The sequence below is a fragment of the Aedes aegypti genome, chromosome 3 (genome assembly GCF_002204515.2).
Source record: "Aedes aegypti strain LVP_AGWG chromosome 3, AaegL5.0 Primary Assembly, whole genome shotgun sequence".
NCBI lineage: Eukaryota > Metazoa > Arthropoda > Insecta > Diptera > Culicidae > Aedes > Aedes aegypti.
The window spans coordinates 269,477,768-269,498,794 of NC_035109.1; the positions used below are offsets into that span (position 1 = coordinate 269,477,768).

Here is a 21,027-nt window from a genome sequence, read left to right on the forward strand (position 1 = left end):
ATTCTACTAGCAATACTATTTAAAAAATCTGCCAACCACTTGATTCTGCCGTACCTAGATTGATTTAATAATTAATACTCAAAAACTGTTTAACTAATACTACTTGCTACCTTGTTCAGATACTACACTTGGTTTTGATTTTAACTTTCGAGACTAATTTTCTTCTAACTGATGTGCACTTGTTCACGTTCTCCACTCGATTAAATTCAAAAACCCCATGCCAACAAAATTCTGCCTTCAAACAGTGACCTTGAACACTGGACGCTATTGAAATTCCCGTCTTTTCATAAAAATTCTACCTAAATTGAGGCTGTCTCATTCGGTTTCATATGCATGATGGACTTATACATTTTTTTTAGTCCGTTTTCCACTGGTTTGTTTTTGAGTTCCAGCCTATCTTTTCTAAAAATTTTGGATGGTTTGTTGCAACGTTGTGAGATCGCAACGGTACTCACGCCGCAGCCAAAAAGCTTCTGAATTGCATTTCTCTTTCACAGAGAGGTGGCGCTACGCTTGTAAAGAAGCTAAATGCTTTCGTGCAGAAAGCTGCTCTATACAGGGGTAGAATGTAATGAAATCGTATAACCCCTGTATAGAGCAGCTTTCTGCACGAAAGCATTTAGCTTCTTTACAAGCGTAGCGCCACCTCTCTGTGAAAGAGAAATGCAATTCAGAAGCTTTTTGGCTGCGGCGTGAGTACCGTTGCGATCTCACAACGTTGCAACAAACCATCCAAAATTTTTAGAAAAGATAGGCTGGAACTCAAAAACAAACCAGTGGAAAACGGACTAAAAAAAATGTATAAGTCCATCATGCATATGAAACCGAATGAGACAGCCTCAATTTAGGTAGAATTTTTATGAAAAGACGGGAATTTCAATAGCGTCCAGTGTTCAAGGTCACTGTTTGAAGGCAGAATTTTGTTGGCATGGGGTTTTTGAATTTAATCGAGTGGAGAACGTGAACAAGTGCACATCAGTTAGAAGAAAATTAGTCTCGAAAGTTAAAATCAAAACCAAGTGTAGTATCTGAACAAGGTAGCAAGTAGTATTAGTTAAACAGTTTTTGAGTATTAATTATTAAATCAATCTAGGTACGGCAGAATCAAGTGGTTGGCAGATTTTTTAAATAGTAGGGGAGCTGTGGGTAAAATGAACAGGGGGGGTAAAATGAACAGGTTTGTGTTTTACGGTAATTCTGCTATAAATCTATGCAAAATATAGTACCATCTTTAATCCTCAGACTAAGGAACTATTTCGACAACTCTAGCGCGATCTAGAACTGTCAATAGCTGAAAAAGTAAACAAAAACAAAGTACGCCTCTTCGTTTTCTCATATGATGTAAATTTTCACTCGTTGAATTTAAGGTTTTGATGACTAAAATCATCAAAAATCTATTGAACTGCGTAGCACACCATATCTTTAAAGTATTTATGATAAGAAGCCGGAAATTGAAAGTTTTTTTTATCTTCTAAATTCTTAGAACAAATGATTTGAATATGTTGATTCTTTGGGGGTAAAATGAACCACTCGAGATGGGGGTAATATGAACATCTTGCCAGGGCGAATACTACCGGATTTTTTTTTAGATGCCGAGAGTTTTCCGGAGAAAATACAAAGACAGACATGGACAGCCATCATAATGGTCGTGGCTTAACGTTCCATCGATTCCGGATTGTCTGTGAGTTATGCATTGATCATATACCAGATACCGAGAATCATACCGCCACCCGTTCAATTTGAATGGTGTTCATTTTACCCCCACTACATGTTCATTTTACCCCCAGAATATGTTCATATTACCACCATTGTATGTTCATTTTACCCCCAAGTATATGTTCATATTACCCCCGTCACATGTTCATTTTACCCACATGTTTGAAACATTGACTCTGTGGAAAGGAATTTTCAAAATTATAATGATGTTGATAAAATTTTATTTCCATCACAATATTTCAACTTGTTACATTGCATAAACATCCTTCTTCAATTCTGAGCAATTGAAAAATAATCTGAGAGCTTCATACGCAAGAAAACAAGAAAATTGCTTAGGGTGTTCATTTTACCCCCAGTTCCCCTATTGCTAGTAGAATAACACGTGCTAAAAAAACAACTCACCGGTAAGAATAAGTTTGGTGTCTTGATTTCAAAAGTGGTGATCAGTTTGAATTTCAAATCAATGTAGGCCCAAAAGATCTCTATCGGGATTTAGCTGTTCTGGAAAGACAGGACGAGCTGGCTAAAACCGTATTCGCTGGTAAGATTAGTACTATGGCGTTGGTAGAATTTAAATTCATAAATTGACACGTTGAACAGGTATAATCCCCACTGCTCAACGTGGGTGCCAGTCTGGGACCAGAAAGTTGTTCGGATACCCGTTAAACATCCGATAAGCAATCCAGAAGGACCACCCTAATCGCTTTCCCTCCTGACAAGCCACCCCACTCCCATCCGGGGAAATTCTGAGTGGAAGCGTTTGGGAGCATCGTCTACTACCGCATTACTAGAGACGGCCGCGCCACTGGTGGCCAACATAGGAACCAGCAGTATTCTCCAAGCGTTTCACTGCTCGACACGTCACACGGGTTGCCTACCTAATAGCGCAACATAATCAGCCGATCCGCTCGATAGCCGAATCTGCTGGAATCGCCGACCAGGGGTCTGCATCACGTTAGTGCACACGGAGCAGGAATTGTGCAACACTACGCTCGTTCAGTTGGATGTACGGTGCCCGCTGATCGAAGCCCGTCTTCGTATTCAAGTCCAATATCACCTGCCAGCCTTTCCGCCACCCGGCCAAGTCCCATTGGTCGCTGCGTTACGACTACTACCACCACGCTCTTTCAGTTGGATGAATGGTGCCCGCTGATCGATGCCCTTCGTCACGCTCGTTTGAATATCAACCCGCCATTCCGACTCGGGCCCAGTCCTATTGGTATCTGGGTTAACGAGTACCACGCCATCTACCACGATTTCACCACCAAGACGCTTCCCGCCACGCTGCTTCCGATTGCTGCTGCCGATCTTCTGCGCCAAAACAGGATAACAGGTCAGATCTGATTTTTTTTTATGAACCATAATGAGCTCGAAGAACTCCATGTAAAGCAAGTGACGTCACTTAGGTAAATTTAAAAACTAGAATATAGAACATGTTGAATTCAGAATTTTAGACAGTTTAGTTGTGCTAAGACAGTAATTTACGCCTCCACTCAGGGTGATTGGGATATTGATGCTGAAGATTTTTGCCCCGATATTGAGTTTCCTCTTTTTTCATTCCGTTTAGATTCCGTTAGGTATAAAGATTTTTGTTGGTCTGTTGGTGACGCTGAGATTGACGACTGTTTGAGCCTATTGACCCGCCCAAACGAGTGTCTCAAGCCGGGCCTCTATAAAAAGCAACAGCAGTCTCTCCATAGGGGAGTGGCGCTTAAACTGCTGCTGTTAAGTGCAAAAAGCTTTCGTTACATTTGGCGCCCAACGAAGAACTCCATGTAAAGCAAGTGACGTCACTTAGGTAAATTTAAAAACTAGAATATAGAACATGTTGAATTCAGAATTTTAGACAGTTTAGTTGTGCTAAGACAGTAATTTACGCCTCCACTCAGGGTGATTGGGATATTGATGCTGAAGATTTTTGCCCCGATATTGAGTTTCCTCTTTTTTCATTCCGTTTAGATTCCGTTAGGTATAAAGATTTTTGTTGGTCTGTTGGTGACGCTGAGATTGACGACTGTTTGAGCCTATTGACCCGCCCAAACGAGTGTCTCAAGCCGGGCCTCTATAAAAAGCAACAGCAGTCTCTCCATAGGGGAGTGGCGCTTCAACTGCTGCTGTTAAGTGCAAAAAGCTTTCGTTACATTTGGCGCCCAACGTGGGGCACGACAAATAGAGTTCATTTTCCTATTCCATAGATATTTAGTTTCAAAAGCATTGTTCCTTACATACAAGTTTACTTAACTAATTTTTGCTATAATTTGATAGTTTCCGAAATTACTTTCACATCCAGCAAGCAAGATTTTCAGCTCATATTCAGTTATTAGAAGTATTGTAGGATAGGTTTAAGTTTGGGATTTTGGAGTTTTAAATTGAAATTAATTTGGGTATACATTGAACTTTTTTTTTTCCTTTCGCTTCTCATTTATTTTTTTTTATAATAATTTATTAACTTGAAATAAGATGGAATACTACAGAATTAACGCCAACGAGCTTGACGAGGAAGAATTGAATTACGAATTGGCTCTTCGGGGTCACCCAATAGATGGTCCACCAAATACCCGTCAGCGTACCTTACGTAACTTGCTGCGGGAAAGTGAAGAATACTTTGCTAATGTTATGCAAGTATGCTCTCAGACGATTGCAAACGACTTTGCTTTAATTCCTCACAGACTACGTGAGATCGAACAAAAGCTTCGTAACGGACCCGCTCCTGAATGTTTATCACGTCTAGTACATTACCACAAACGGGTCAGACGTTATGTATCGGTTTCCGTAATGGAACACGAGAATAAGAAAGAGTTATTAGAATTGATTAGCAATTTAGCCAATCGTTACTTTCGTATAGATTTGAACTTTTTGGCTGGATATGTACCGGTTAATCGCCTAACGGGGACATCCAACAGTGCCTATCAATCCTTGACAGATGCTGCAGTTGGAAATCAGTCCTCTAACACCCTAGGAAACGCGGTTAATGAAACGCGATTCGATGAAACTGCACATGGCTCTAGATCCCTCGGAAATTATCCCAAGGATAAATCTTCCCAACAGATGGATCCAGTTAATGTAGCAAATCCATTTTTACTAACAGAACAGCCCGCATCGGTAATTCCAGATAGGGGTTCGGATCTGATTGATTTGGATCCCAGAGTCGATTTTGCGTTACAGATGAGCTCTGGCACTGCTCAGTCCGCCCCGGTTGTAAGATCTCCTGAAGTATTCGACCAACCACGTGGAAGTGTCGTTACAGCTCCTGATAACAGCAACTGGAGACCGTCGGCGCAATCGAATGCTTATTCGAATTTCGAGAATGCTTCTCAAACGGTTCCACTTAACTTGAGGGGACATAATCCAATAAACCACCCTTCAGTGGGCACATTTCAGAACGCTAGAACGGAACAACCAGATGCAATTCCTGAACCGCAGGCCGACTCGACTAGTTATATTCACGTCAGTCAAATCGAGAACTACGTCAAGACGTGTGTGAGCCAAGTGCTTACTCAGCTTCAACAATCACGGAGTGTGAGAGTTGAGCCACAGGAAGTGACCATGGATAACTTAGCCAAAGAATTTGCAAATGTCAATTTGCAGAACCACAGTACTGCATATACACCATTGGAGAGGCAAGCTCCCAGAATTAATCAACCTACCCCTCCTTTACAATTAAAATCCCACGATTTGTTAGGTCAACCAGGTTTTCGTATTCCAAATGAAGGAAATTACGAAAGATCTAGTGGACATGATGCGAGAGTGTCCACTCCACGGTTGCATCCTGAAGTCCCGTTGAATTCTCAATTCAGTCCGGTGGTGGGTTTCAATAACCAACCGCTAATGGGACGACGATCTGAAAGTCACCCGATGGATAGCACACGACCTCCTGTCTCGGGGTCTGTAGGCATAGCAAGAACGCCTAGAAATGAAAATGGACCACCAGCCAGTTTTGGATGTGGGCTTCCGATGAGACGGTTGCCTCATCAACAATGTAATATTATTGAAAAATGGCCCAAATTCACAGGTGAGTCGAATTCTGTGCCAGTAATTGATTTCTTGAGGCAAATTGAAATGTTGTGCCGATCTTATGGGATTGAGAAGGAAGATTTACGCATACATGCTCATTTACTATTCCGGGACGATGCTTATGTGTGGTACACCACCTATGAGGAACGTTTCCATAACTGGGATACTTTGGTCTTCCACTTAAAAATGCGGTACGATAACCCTAATCGGGATCGACTACTGCGGGAAGAGATGAGGAATCGAAAACAGCGACCAAATGAGAGATTTAGTGCTTTCCTAACGGAAATGGAGACCTTGGCCAAGAGAATGATGAAGCCTATGGCTGAAACGGAAAAATATGACATCATCATTGAAAACATGAAGGTGTCATATAAACGTCGCTTGTCCCTTGAACCGATTCATTCATTAGAACATTTGGCCCAATTATGCTACAAGTTCGATGCGCTAGAATCTACTCTGTACAATCCCAAAAGCCCAGTCAAACCGGGTACGTTAAACCACCTAGATATTGATGAGGAACAATCTCTACCGTGCGAAGAAGAAACCGAGGAGGAACTCTTCGCCTTGAAAGCTAAACCTAGTCGGCCTGGAACGGGGCAAAGAATTCACTCAAATCGTCAAGTGGTTGAAAAACCGTACGACGGAGTGGAAAGCAATGCAATTTCAGTGTTGTGCTGGAATTGTCGCCGCACTGGCCATATGTGGCGAGATTGTGACAAGCGTAAGACAATCTTTTGTCACATTTGTGGTCAGGCCGATACCACAGCTTTTCGGTGCCCTAACCAACATAATCTCCCAAGCAAGGAAGAGTCGGAGTCAAAAAACGAGTAGAGGAAAGGAGTAATGAGGACCAAACTCCTAATCCCGAGCCTGACTCGGTCCCTAACTTCAACTATTTCAACAGAACATTTCATATTAACACCCACTTCAATCGATGTCCTCATTTAAAAGTGAAAATAATAAACGAAGAAGTCGAAGGACTAGCGGATACAGGTGCTAGCGTATCTGTCATAAGCTCAGTACCCCTGGTTGAACGTTTAGGTCTAAAAATAAACTCAATCAATTTAAAAGTATCCACAGCAGATGGTACTGCCTATCGCTGTTTAGGATACGTTAACATACCCTATACATTCCGATCAGCAACCTATGTGATTCCTACTGTAATCGTTCCAGAAGTGTCCAAAGATTTGATTCTGGGTATGGATTTTTTGGAAAAGTTCGGTTTCCAGTTAGTAATACCAGACAATCCCGTGTCTAAACCTGAATCACTTAACAAGCATGATTCAGACCCAAACTCTGATTCAGCTAGTCTAAACATGATTGAAGGATACTTTAAGTTGACGGATCAAAAGGTTTGTTTTGAATTATCGCCCTCGTCGGCTATCAAACCGCAACTTGCGCAACCCGAAATTGACGACAGCCTAGAAATGCCGACAATCGAAGTACCCGATCGCATTATTGAGCGACCGAGTGATATAATCACTGAACATGACCTAACCGACAGTCAGAGGGAAGAGTTATTCGAAGCTATCACTCATCTGCCAGCGACGAAAGAAGGTTGTCTGGGTCGTACGGACCTAATACAACATTCGATAGAATTGCTGCCAGGTTCGAAGCCACAAAAATTTCCTTCGTACCGCTGGTCTCCCATTGTCGAAAGGGTCATAGACGAAGAAGTGGAAAGAATGAGGAGATTGGGTGTTGTAGAAGAATGTTCAGGTCAGTTAGCACCACCCTAATAACACACCAGTTAAGCACCAGGCATCGACGATCCCAGAACCGACAGCCAGTCAAAACATCGTTTGGAATTTATCAAAACATAAACATAAATTAATATCCAATAAAAGAGCATGTGGCTCGATAGCGACAGCTTGTTCAGTTCGTTCAGTTCAATTAGCTAGTTCAGTCTTAAGTTAGTCATCCGAAATCATTTTTTTAAAAATTAAGTTTTAGTTCTTAATTTATTAACTGGCGCCCGAATAGGGACCAGCGCGAGTGTAGGTTAATTGTGTCGTGAGTGTTAAAATATCGCGAGCATTATCCGAAAATTTCAACTTTACCGCAGCACAAGTGGCGACCGCTACTACAGCAGCAGACGTGAAGAAAGCGCCCCTAGTCACCACCATATAGGAAAAACGGGATCAGCGCATCTTCGCTGGGACAGTTGAGGCTCGTGTCTGGTCTTAAAACAACAGGAGTTCCGACGTTAGAGGACGGATACCCGAACTAAAGAGTTTCGACGTAACAGGACGGAACCGACGGACAACTGAAGTACTCGCCGTTACAGGAATAGAGTATTCAGAGTATGATAAGAATACTATTGTAAGTATAATTAACAAATTATTATTTTTTTCAGAGTAGAAAGAAAAATTAAGTGCATAAGTGTATTAAGAGTTTGTAAGTGTAGTTTATAATTGTGTAACTAAATAAAAAAGTTCTCAAATAATTCCAATCAATTAAATAAAAAAATCTGGATCAAATAATAGAACAATTCGGCTCATTAAATCTAAATATGCCTAACGATATTCAGAATATACTCGATCGCTTAGAATTTTTGGAAAAACAAAATGTGGTGCCAACGGAATTGGATTATAATGATCCAATTCTTTATTATTTAAACCCGGATGGTTCACCAGCTGATCCATCTTCAATAGAAAAGATTCCGGATTTAATAAACACCATACCTAATTTTGAAGGTTCATCAAACGAGTTAAGCAGCTGGATTCGAGATGTGGATGCTCTTGTCAAAGCTTATCAAGTTAATCCCTCAAGTTCTGTGCAGCAAAAAAATAAATTCTATGCAATCTGCACAACTATACGTAGAAAAATTAGGGGAGAAGCAAATACGGCTCTCGTAAATTCAGATGTGAATATAAATTGGAATCTCATAAAAAAAACATTGTTAACATATTATGGTGAGAAACGAGATCTCACGACTTTGGACTACCAACTGATGAATATCACGCAATCAGGAAGACAATTGAAAATTTATTACGACGAAATAAATAAATTACTTTCTCTAATTGCAGGACAAATTAAAACTAATCAAAATTACCAGCATCCAGAAGCTTCAAAAGCTATGATAAGTATGTATAACAAAAAGGCAATTGATGCGTTCATTAGGGGTTTAGATGGTGATATTGGTAAGTTTCTCAAAAATTATGAACCTGAATCTTTAGCTAATGCATATGCGTATTGCATAACTTATCAAAACATCGAGTTTCGAAAAATAATGACAAAAACAAGAAACCATGAAATGCCTTCAACGTCAAAAGGTTTTTCATCTACAAAATTGCCACCTTTGATTCCACCTAAAGTACCATTTAGGATACCAAATAGCAATAATATGCAAAATAATCCATTTCAACACAGACAAATGCCAAATTATCAGTTTCAAAATAGGCAACCTATGATACCACACATGCCAAAACCTACACCACACTTCCAATTCACAAGACCACAATTTCCTCCACATATGAGTTTCCCACCTAGAACACAATCAGTTCCTCAATTCACAACTCAGCTAAAACAACAACCAATAAATCAACCCAATACTTTCCAACCAAAGCCAGTTCCAATGGATGTGGACCCCTCAATTAGAAGTAATATGGTAAATTATGCTAACCGACCTCGTAATTTCCATATTGAATCTGATGATTCTGAAAGTTATTTTCAAGAACTACCATATTTAGTAAATAATGAAGATCCAGAAATGACTTCTTTTGAAAAATATTGTAAAAATTTTGAATATCAACAACCAATTGATGATCAATCCAATGAAGAGCTTGTAGAAGATTGTGAATTGAATTTTTTAGAATAAAATCATCATTACCATATTTTCTACATTATGGTAATGGAAAACTGGAAAACCCATTGCAAATTTTAGTTGACACTGGATCGAATAAAAATTTTATTCATCCTAAATATACTAAAATATCCCATGCGGTTGAAAATCCTTTTTATGTTTCATCAATAGGAGGAGACATAAAAATTGAGAAATTTTCTCAAGGTAAAATTTTTGCACCATACTCAAATGTTAACGTGAAACTTTTTCATATGCCTAAACTAAAATCATTCGATGCAATAATAGGTCATGACACGCTTAAGGAAATAAAAGCTGTTATTGATACACCAAACGAAAAATTAATAATTGATTCAAAATTTGAAATTCCTCTATTACAACGCAAACTACAAATGATCAATCAAATAAATATTCGGGATGACCATCTTCAAAAATTTGAGAAAGAAAAAATTCATGAATTATTACAACAATATAAAGATCTTTTTTTACCTCCGGATGAGAAATTGACATTTACAACCAAGATAAAAGCCGATATTAGAACCGTTGATGAAAACCCTGTGTATTCAAAATCTTATCCATATCCTCAAGCTTTTAAAAGCGAAGTTTGTAACCAAATTGAAAAAATGTTACATGATGGAATAATAAGACCATCCAGGTCTCCATATAATTCTCCCGTATGGATAGTTCCCAAAAAGCTAGATGCCTCTGGCAAGAAAAAGTTTAGACTTGTTATTGATTATCGCAAATTAAATAAAAAAACGATAAGTGATAGATACCCGATTCCCGATACGTCTACTATTTTGGCTAATTTAGGTAAAATGAAATACTTCACAACCCTTGACTTAGCATCTGGTTTTCACCAGATCCCTTTGAATGATAACGATATTGAAAAAACTGCTTTTTCCGTCAATAATGGAAAGTATGAATTCGTTCGGCTACCTTTTGGATTGAAAAATGCCCCTGCCATTTTTCAGCGTGTAATGGATGATGTTTTACACGAATATATTGGAAAAATATGTTATGTCTATATTGATGACATAATTATATTTGGAGAAACTTTAGAAGAACAACTGAAAAATTTAAAAATAATTCTTGAAACACTTCGTAAAGCAAATTTTAAAATACAATCAGACAAATCTGAATGGTTGAAAACAGAAGTTGAATTCCTTGGATTTATTGTATCCAAAAATGGGTTGAAACCAAATCCTAAAAAAATTGAGAGTATTCAAAATTATCCAGAACCACGAAACTTAAAAGAATTAAGAGCATTTCTTGGATTATCCGGATATTACAGGAGATTTGTAAAAAATTATGCTAAAATTGCTAAGCCACTCACTAGATATCTAAAAGGAGAAAATGGACATAGACAAATTTCAAAAAATGAATCTAAAAATTTTAATATAACATTAGATAGTGAAGGAAAGAAAGCTTTTAAATTACTGAAAGAAATCTTGTCATCAGAAGATGTTTTAGCATTTCCTGATTTTAATAAACCTTTTTTACTTACAACTGATGCATCAAATAAAGCAATAGGTGCTGTGTTGTCTCAAAACTTTCATGATGGAGAAAGACCAATTACTTTCATTTCTAAAACTTTATCAAGCACAGAAGAAAATTATGCAACTAATGAAAAAGAGATGCTTGCAATAGTTTGGGCATTGCATACTCTTAGAAATTTTATTTATGGTCATAAAGTTGTAATTTATACAGACCACCAACCTTTAACTTTCACAATATCTCCAAAGAATAATAATGCAAAGCTTAAGAGATGGAAGGCTTTTATTGAAGAGCACGACCATGAGATTTTATATAAACCAGGCAAAGCTAATGTAGTAGCTGATGCCTTATCACGTATTCAAATAAATTCTCTAACTGCGACCCAACACTCAGCAGATGATGACGACAGCTCTTTTATTCCATCTACAGAAGCTCCAATAAATGTTTTCAAAAATCAATTATTTTTCAAAATTGGAACCAAATCAAGATACGGTTTAGTTGTACCATTCGATAATTACAAAAGACATATTTTCATTGAACCTAGATTCTCAAGAGATTTTTTGAAACAACAACTTAAGAAATATTTAAATTCAAATGTTATAAATGGTATTTATACAGATGAACCTATTATGGGTGAAATTCAAGAAATTTTTAAAGAAACGTTTAATCCTAGATTGATGAAAGTCAGATATTCTCAAATCAAAGTTCAAGATTTAAATAACCAGGAAAACCAATTAGAAGAAATAAAAAAGATTCATCAATTCGCTCATAGAAATGCAAAAGAGAATGCAGAACAACTTTTGAAACATTATTACTTTCCTAAAATGACAAAAATGGTTGAACAATTTGTAAACACGTGTGATATATGTAAAACAGAAAAATATCAAAGAAATCCACAGAAATTTATACCATTCAAAACACCAATTCCAACTTATCCATCTCAAATAATTCACATAGATATTTTCACATATGATCAAGATAATTTGTTTTTGACTTCAATAGATAAATTTTCAAAATATTTGAAATATAAAGCAATTGAAAGTAAATCACTTCTTGATATAGAAGATGCCTTATTAGATTTGATACACGAATGGAACATACCAAAAACAATTATTATGGACAATGAAAGTTCTTTCAACTCAAATATTATTGAACAGCGGTTAAGAGATTTGAATATTGAAATTTATAAAACTCCTATAAACAGATCAGAGACGAATGGACAAATTGAACGTTGTCATTCGACTTTAAGGGAAATAGCAAGATGTCTTAAAAAAGAGACACCTCAAATAGATATACCACAATTGATTCGTTCATCAGTTTACAAATATAATAACACTATACACAGTTTTGTAAAAAACACGCCACACAATATTTATATCGGTGAAACGAACCAAAATTTGGATGAACAGGAAATAGCCAGAAGAAAAACTAAAAGTCACGAGAAAATTTTGAATTTATATAACGAAAAAAATGAGAAAATATTAGATAAACAATATCCAAATTTTCATCCAGGATCTTATGTATTTGAAAAAGCGAAAGAAATTTCTAAAAGAAAAAGTAGGTATAAAAAGATTCAAGTTAAAGAAGATTTCGACACATATATTATTGATTCAAATAACCGTAAAATTCATAAAATGAATATCAGAAAAAAATAACACATTAATTTTTATTCTTTTATTTTTAGAACAATTCTTGTTTACACGATGTACAGCCATGTGGAATCAACTATCAGAATACACGACTTGAATAAAAATCCTTTAGCCATCATACCCATAGGAAAAGCCAAACTTCAATTAGGACATGTAAGAATAATCCAACCAGTTAATTTCACATACTTTGAAGACATAATTGAAAATTTTGATGAGATGTTAAGAACTAATAAACTAAGTGGAAAATTGTATCAAGTATTGAAGAAAAAACATGCACATTTGTATAACACTTATTATAAACTAAAACCTAATGTTCATCGAAGAAAACGTTGGGATAGTCTAGGCACTGCATGGAAATGGATAGCAGGAAATCCAGATGCTGAAGATCTAAGGATTATCAACCAAACGATGAATAATTTGATCGAATATAACAATCAACAAGTTTTTGTCAACAATGCTATGGATACAAGGATTCAACAAATCAGCAAAATTACAAACGACCTTCTTGAACTGGATTTCAAAACAAAATTACAACATGAAGTGGAAATGAATATACTTATTGCGATACTCAATATAGATGCTGTACAAAATCAACTAGAAGTTTTGGAAGATGCGATATTACTAGCGAAACATGGTATTCCAAGCAGCAGAATTTTGTCAATGACAGAATATGCCAAAATAAAACCATTTTTAGAGCAGCAAAATGTTCATGTTACAACATTTGAAAAACTTTTATCGAAATCATCAGCCCAAGTTACAATGAATAATACACATGTAATTTATATGCTAAAAATACCTCAATTATCATCAGAAACATATGAATATGAATTCATAGACTCTTTGGTACAAAATCAAAAAAGGGTACATCTTTATTCAAATTACATTCTCTACAATTCAACAAAAATATATGAAATCAGCAATGAATGTACACAAGATGAAACTCTCTATATTTGTGATACCAAAATCCTAAAAACTCCAAGTCAATGCATCCGCAATCTCATCAGGATACAACACGCCAACTGTACATATGAAAAAGTGTATTCAACTGGAAACATCAAACACATAGATGAAGCAACTCTTTTACTCAATGATGTAAATGTTAGTTTACACTCAAATTGTACTAACAATACTCAGAGGTTAAAAGGATCTTATATAATTCAATTCGAACATTGTGAATTATATTTGGATAATAATTTATACCGCAACTCTATCATCAACCTCAACAGCAAAACCTTTAGACCAACAACAGGATTATTGGTAGAAGAAGATTCAATAATCGATATTCCATCACCGGAATTTTTGGCAAATTTAACGCTAAACCATAGAGGCATTTTGGAACATGTGTATCTACAAAATGAGTCACTAAAATGGAAACAGCATATTTTTGAAATAATGGGTAGTTCTGGAATACTTATTATAATCATAATGCTAGTAATTGGAATAATTATCAAGTATTGGAAACCAAAACAAACAAATATCAATATCAAAATAAGTGAACAACCAACTGCTACAGCTCCCATATCAGAAGAAATTCGTAAACCTGAAAATGAATCATCAAGTTATACAGACATTTCTACAGAACGTTTCTTGGAAATTCAGAAATTTTTAAACATGCCGACACAAGAACGCTCAATAAGACTTTGAGGACAAAGTCTTTTGAAGGCGGAGGAGTTAGCACCACCCTAGTAACACACCAGTTAAGCACCAGGCATCGACGATCCCAGAACCGACAGCCAGTCAAAACATCGTTTGGAATTTATCAAAACATAAACATAAATTAATATCCAATAAAAGAGCATGTGGCTCGATAGCGACAGCTTGTTCAGTTCGTTCAGTTCAATTAGCTAGTTCAGTCTTAAGTTAGTCATCCGAAATCATTTTTTTAAAAATTAAGTTTTAGTTCTTAATTTATTAACTGGTCCCGTTGACTTCCTTAATCCATTGCTTCCGATTAAGAAAACGAATGGTAAGTGGAGAATTTGTTTAGATTCTAGGCGGCTCAATCAGTGTACCAAGAGAGACGATTTCCCGTTCCCAAACATGGTCGGAATCTTACAACGAATCCAACAATCACGGTACTTCTCTGTGATTGACCTATCTGAGTCCTACTACCAAGTGGGACTTGACCCTCTGTCGAAGGATAAGACTGCGTTTCGTACCAATAAAGGTCTTTTCAGATTCACTGTGATGCCTTTTGGGCTTACGAACGCCCCAGCGACGATGGCTCGTTTAATGGCCAAAGTGATCGGATATGATCTCGAGCCCTGGGTTTATGTGTACCTAGACGATATAATTATCACCTCGGTATCATTCGAACACCATCTACAGTTAATTCAAGAAGTAGCGAAGAGACTTCAACAGGCTGGTCTCACCATTAACTTGTTGAAATCAAAGTTCTGCCAGAGAAGGATTCGCTACTTGGACTATGTCCTGTCAGAGGAGGGACTTTCAGTAGATGCCAGTAAGATCCAGCCGGTGTTAGATTACCCGGTTCCCAAAACCCTTAAGGATATTCGACGGTTATTGGGATTAGCCGGGTTTTATCAAAAATTTATTCGGAATTATTCCGAAATAACAACTCCAATCACGAATCTTTTAAGAAAAAACAAAAAAACATTTACCTGGACTGAAGAGGCAAATAACGCGTTGATTAAACTCAAATCTGCTTTGGTGACTGCGCCCATCTTAGGGAATCCCGATTTCGGTCTTCCTTTCATCATAGAAACGGATAGTTCCGATTTAGCCATTGGGGCCGTCTTAGTACAAGTGCAGAATGGAATTCGTAAATGCATCGCGTATTTTTCGAAGAAATTGTCAAGTACCCAACGAAAATACAGTGCGACAGAAAGAGAGTGCTTGGCTGTGTTACTCAGCATTGAAAACTTCCGTCATTTTGTGGAAGGCAGCCAATTTATTGTTCAGACCGATGCCATGAGCCTCACGTTTTTGAGGACCATGTCCATTGAATCCAAGTCCCCGAGGATCGCACGATGGGCGTTGAAGCTGTCCAAATACGACCTAGTCCTCCAGTACAAGAAAGGTTCCGATAATATTCCAGCCGATGCGCTCTCCAGAAGCATTTTCACGGTTGAGGCTGTATTTCCAGATGCGTTCATAGCCCAATTGAAACGCCAGATTGAAACTCGCCCCGATGCGTATAAGGACTTCCGTATTTGCGATGGGAAAGTTTTCAAATATATCACCAACTTGTCTCCGTTCGATGATGCTGGATCTCGATGGAAGTATGTCGTACCCGTAGCTGAAAGAAAAGAAATTATGCAATCAATACATCAAGAAGCACACCTTGGCTTTCTTAAAACTTTAGCTAAAATAAGAGAAAAATTTTATTGGCCTCGTATGTCAACAGAAATTAAACGTTTTTGTTATTCGTGCGACATATGTAAAGAGTCCAAAACACCAAACCAAAATGTGACCCCTGAGTGCGGGAAACCTAAAATGTGTTCACGTCCCTGGGAGCTCATATCCATGGACTTTCTTGGACCATATCCCCGTTCAAAGCATGGTAACGTTTGGTTGTTAGTTGTCACTGATTTTTTCTCAAAGTTTGTGATGGTGCAATGCATGAAATCCGCCACAGCTGCCGGAGTGTGTGCTTTCACAGAAGGAAATATCTTCACACTTTTTGGAGCCCCATCCATTTGCATTACTGATAATGCCAAAGTCTTCCACTCCAACCAATTTAAAAAGTTATTGGATAGATATGGAGTGACACATTGGAATTTGTCAGTATATCATCCCAGTCCCAATCCGACTGAACGGGTAAATAGGGTAATCGTGACCGCTATCCGTTGCGCCCTTAACAATCAAAAAGATCATAAACACTGGGATGAATCCGTACATCAAATTGCCCACGCCATACGTACGGCAGTACACGACAGTACTGGATTTACGCCATATTTTCTGAGCTTTGGAAGAAACATGGTTAGTTCGGGTAGGGAATACGAGCACTTGAGGAATCTAACGAATCCTGATCAAGAAACTGGGTTTCCCCTGCATGATGATCAGAAAAAGCTTTTTGAACTGGTCAGAGAAAATCTCTTGAAGGCCTACCAACGATATGCAACTCCATACAATCTCCGAGCAAATAGAAAACATACATTTAAACCCGGTGAGATAGTATTCAAGAAGAATGTTAATCTTTCCGACAAAAGTAAACACTATGTTGGGAAGTTCGGCTAAAAATTCACTAAAGTCCGCGTCAGAGAGGCCTTAGGCACCAATACGTACGTACTGGAAGACCTAAATGGCACTCGAATATCGGGAACATACCACGGTTCATTCTTGAAAAGAGCGTAATAAACACAGCTATGACGGCACATCGGTCGTGTTGTGCATAAACAAATGGGTTCGCCTAACAACAAAATACTCACTCTGAGGTGTTACGGCAGCCACGGCGTTCGAGATGTCAATTTGTTTCCTCACGTCGTTGGTTTATTTGGGTTAACTTCCTTCAAGTGATCCTGTATCGCTCAGGACGAAATCCCCAAGTAAATCAGCTCTTCGGTTGAGACGTTGCACCTGCATTTCCTCCCGACTCGTCAATGCGTTGGTATTCCATCAGTTTTCCTAAAAGTAAATTGTACGTTAAGAATGGGTACTCACTTCATGTAAACATTCCAATTTTGATTGAATTACATCACTTACAGTTCACTTTCACTTCTCAAACGTTCAAAATCCATTAGTTTACCTATCAATTAACTTACCGGTTTAGTATTTTCCATTAATTTTTAGCTGCAATAGTATAAATTTTCCACTTTTCCAACAATTAGAAATTTGTTTTCACACAGCTCGATTTTCCATAGCCAGACGTATGACAGCTTCGGTTTGACATTTCGCAATGTTTGGAACCGAGGGAATACCCGCTAGCTTATTATTAGTATACGAAGCGTTCGTCAACAAACGCTTCAGTCAATTTCGCTATGTTATTTGTGAGAGAAAGAGGGCGTGAACGAGGGTTCGAAGTGAGTATTGTATTGAATTGCAGCTAAGTATGAATTACAAGTATAAAAGAACAAATTGATTTTCCAATCATTATTGGAGTTTTTCGGTTATCTTGGAACACTGTTATCCAGATATCTCTGGAGTATATAGGAACATTTAAAATGATTTTCTCAAATTTGTTTGAGGTTTATTGGTTAGGTATAATTATTGTGTATGTTACGGATATATTGAGATGTAGAATGAATGAAGCAGTTATTGAATGGATTCAGCTGGAGCACAATGATGTAGCGAAAATTTGTTTGTTGGATTGAATTATTAGATAAGTTCAGAAAAGCATACATTTAATTAATTGGGTTAAATTAGAACCTAAAAGATTAAATAAAATACATTTATTTTATTAAAATTTAGTATTAGCAGACTGACCCACAATAAAAATTTTGAAATTTGAAAATTTCAAAATTTTTTTTTTCACGTATCGGCGAGAATGTAATGAAATCGAATAACCCCTGTATAGAGCAGCTTTCTGCACGAAAGCATTTAGCTTCTTTACAAGCGTAGCGCCACCTCTCTGTGAAAGAGAAATGCAATTCAGAAGCTTTTTGGCTGCGGCGTGAGTACCGTTGCGATCTCACAACGTTGCAACAAACCATCCAAAATTTTTAGAAAAGATAGGCTGGAACTCAAAAACAAACCAGTGGAAAACGGACTAAAAAAAATGTATAAGTCCATCATGCATATGAAACCGAATGAGACAGCCTCAATTTAGGTAGAATTTTTATGAAAAGACGGGAATTTCAATAGCGTCCAGTGTTCAAGGTCACTGTTTGAAGGCAGAATTTTGTTGGCATGGGGTTTTTGAATTTAATCGAGTGGAGAACGTGAACAAGTGCACATCAGTTAGAAGAAAATTAGTCTCGAAAGTTAAAATCAAAACCAAGTGTAGTATCTGAACAAGGTAGCAAGTAGTATTAGTTAAACAGTTTTTGAGTATTAATTATTAAATCAATCTAGGTACGGCAGAATCAAGTGGTTGGCAGATTTTTTAAATAGTATTGCTAGTAGAATAACACGTGCTAAAAAAACAACTCACCGGTAAGAATAAGTTTGGTGTCTTGATTTCAAAAGTGGTGATCAGTTTGAATTTCAAATCAATGTAGGCCCAAAAGATCTCTATCGGGATTTAGCTGTTCTGGAAAGACAGGACGAGCTGGCTAAAACCGTATTCGCTGGTAAGATTAGTACTATGGCGTTGGTAGAATTTAAATTCATAAATTGACACGTTGAACAGGTATAATCCCCACTGCTCAACGTGGGTGCCAGTCTGGGACCAGAAAGTTGTTCGGATACCCGTTAAACATCCGATAAGCAATCCAGAAGGACCACCCTAATCGCTTTCCCTCCTGACAAGCCACCCCACTCCCATCCGGGGAAATTCTGAGTGGAAGCGTTTGGGAGCATCGTCTACTACCGCATTACTAGAGACGGCCGCGCCACTGGTGGCCAACATAGGAACCAGCAGTATTCTCCAAGCGTTTCACTGCTCGACACGTCACACGGGTTGCCTACCTAATAGCGCAACATAATCAGCCGATCCGCTCGATAGCCGAATCTGCTGGAATCGCCGACCAGGGGTCTGCATCACGTTAGTGCACACGGAGCAGGAATTGTGCAACACTACGCTCGTTCAGTTGGATGTACGGTGCCCGCTGATCGAAGCCCGTCTTCGTATTCAAGTCCAATATCACCTGCCAGCCTTTCCGCCACCCGGCCAAGTCCCATTGGTCGCTGCGTTACGACTACTACCACCACGCTCTTTCAGTTGGATGAATGGTGCCCGCTGATCGATGCCCTTCGTCACGCTCGTTTGAATATCAACCCGCCATTCCGACTCGGGCCCAGTCCTATTGGTATCTGGGTTAACGAGTACCACGCCATCTACCACGATTTCACCACCAAGACGCTTCCCGCCACGCTGCTTCCGATTGCTGCTGCCGATCTTCTGCGCCAAAACAGGATAACAGGTCAGATCTGATTTTTTTTTATGAACCATAATGAGCTCGAAGAACTCCATGTAAAGCAAGTGACGTCACTTAGGTAAATTTAAAAACTAGAATATAGAACATGTTGAATTCAGAATTTTAGACAGTTTAGTTGTGCTAAGACAGTAATTTACGCCTCCACTCAGGGTGATTGGGATATTGATGCTGAAGATTTTTGCCCCGATATTGAGTTTCCTCTTTTTTCATTCCGTTTAGATTCCGTTAGGTATAAAGATTTTTGTTGGTCTGTTGGTGACGCTGAGATTGACGACTGTTTGAGCCTATTGACCCGCCCAAACGAGTGTCTCAAGCCGGGCCTCTATAAAAAGCAACAGCAGTCTCTCCATAGGGGAGTGGCGCTTAAACTGCTGCTGTTAAGTGCAAAAAGCTTTCGTTACATTTGGCGCCCAACGAAGAACTCCATGTAAAGCAAGTGACGTCACTTAGGTAAATTTAAAAACTAGAATATAGAACATGTTGAATTCAGAATTTTAGACAGTTTAGTTGTGCTAAGACAGTAATTTACGCCTCCACTCAGGGTGATTGGGATATTGATGCTGAAGATTTTTGCCCCGATATTGAGTTTCCTCTTTTTTCATTCCGTTTAGATTCCGTTAGGTATAAAGATTTTTGTTGGTCTGTTGGTGACGCTGAGATTGACGACTGTTTGAGCCTATTGACCCGCCCAAACGAGTGTCTCAAGCCGGGCCTCTATAAAAAGCAACAGCAGTCTCTCCATAGGGGAGTGGCGCTTAAACTGCTGCTGTTAGGTGCAAAAAGCTTTCGTTACAAGCCTAAATCGGACTGCATTATTAGGTGAACTTCCAACAGGCCAGACGCCGTAAAAACGGTGTTTAGGATGCGTTTCAATTGAACACCAAACTCCAACCACGAGCAGTCGACAGAGGCGAAAAATGAAAATAGAAGGAAGAAAACAAAACATACAAAAGATGTAAAATTGCATTCAATAAAAACTGCTCACTATATATGAAATATAATGCTTACTAATGTAAAGATTTGAAATTGAGCATGGCTAATAGTAAAGTAAGGTTTGTTTTAATATATGTTGGCTCTGTAAAATGGTATTATAGTTTGGAAGACTTCACAAGAGATTCGCTCTTCTTTTCAGCATAAGTTGTTCTTCAAAGTTGTGTTGCTTCTTATGGACTAATTCATTGAATAGTTAAGAGATTTCAATATATGTTGCAACTTTTGTTGTACAGATGTTAAGGCATGAGATTATGTTATATCATAATAAGATGTTCTTTTAAGATTTGTTGCTTCTGAAAGGCTAGTTCATTGGATATTTACAAGATTTTGATATACGTTGCAACTAATTGTGCCGTCT

At 38.1% G+C, this 21,027-nt stretch overlaps 3 long non-coding RNA genes across 3 annotated transcripts; 2 read left to right on the forward strand and 1 right to left on the reverse strand.

Moving 5' to 3' along the window:
• Positions 1–2,099: 2,099 nt before the first annotated feature.
• LOC110679402 lies at positions 2,100–3,554 on the forward strand. Its single transcript, XR_002502459.1, has 2 exons — positions 2,100–2,257; positions 2,317–3,554. It is a non-coding gene; the product is annotated as an uncharacterized LOC110679402 (long non-coding RNA).
• Positions 3,555–15,878: 12,324 nt separating this feature from the next.
• On the reverse strand, positions 15,879–17,555 carry LOC110678750. Its single transcript, XR_002501906.1, has 3 exons — positions 17,403–17,555; positions 17,070–17,265; positions 15,879–15,937 (listed from the first exon to the last, which is right to left on the reverse strand). It is a non-coding gene; the product is annotated as an uncharacterized LOC110678750 (long non-coding RNA).
• A 570-nt stretch (positions 17,556–18,125) lies between these two features.
• LOC110679335 lies at positions 18,126–19,774 on the forward strand. The gene is made up of 2 exons (XR_002502404.1): positions 18,126–18,869; positions 18,929–19,774. It is a non-coding gene; the product is annotated as an uncharacterized LOC110679335 (long non-coding RNA).
• The last annotated feature ends 1,253 nt before the right edge of the window (positions 19,775–21,027 follow it).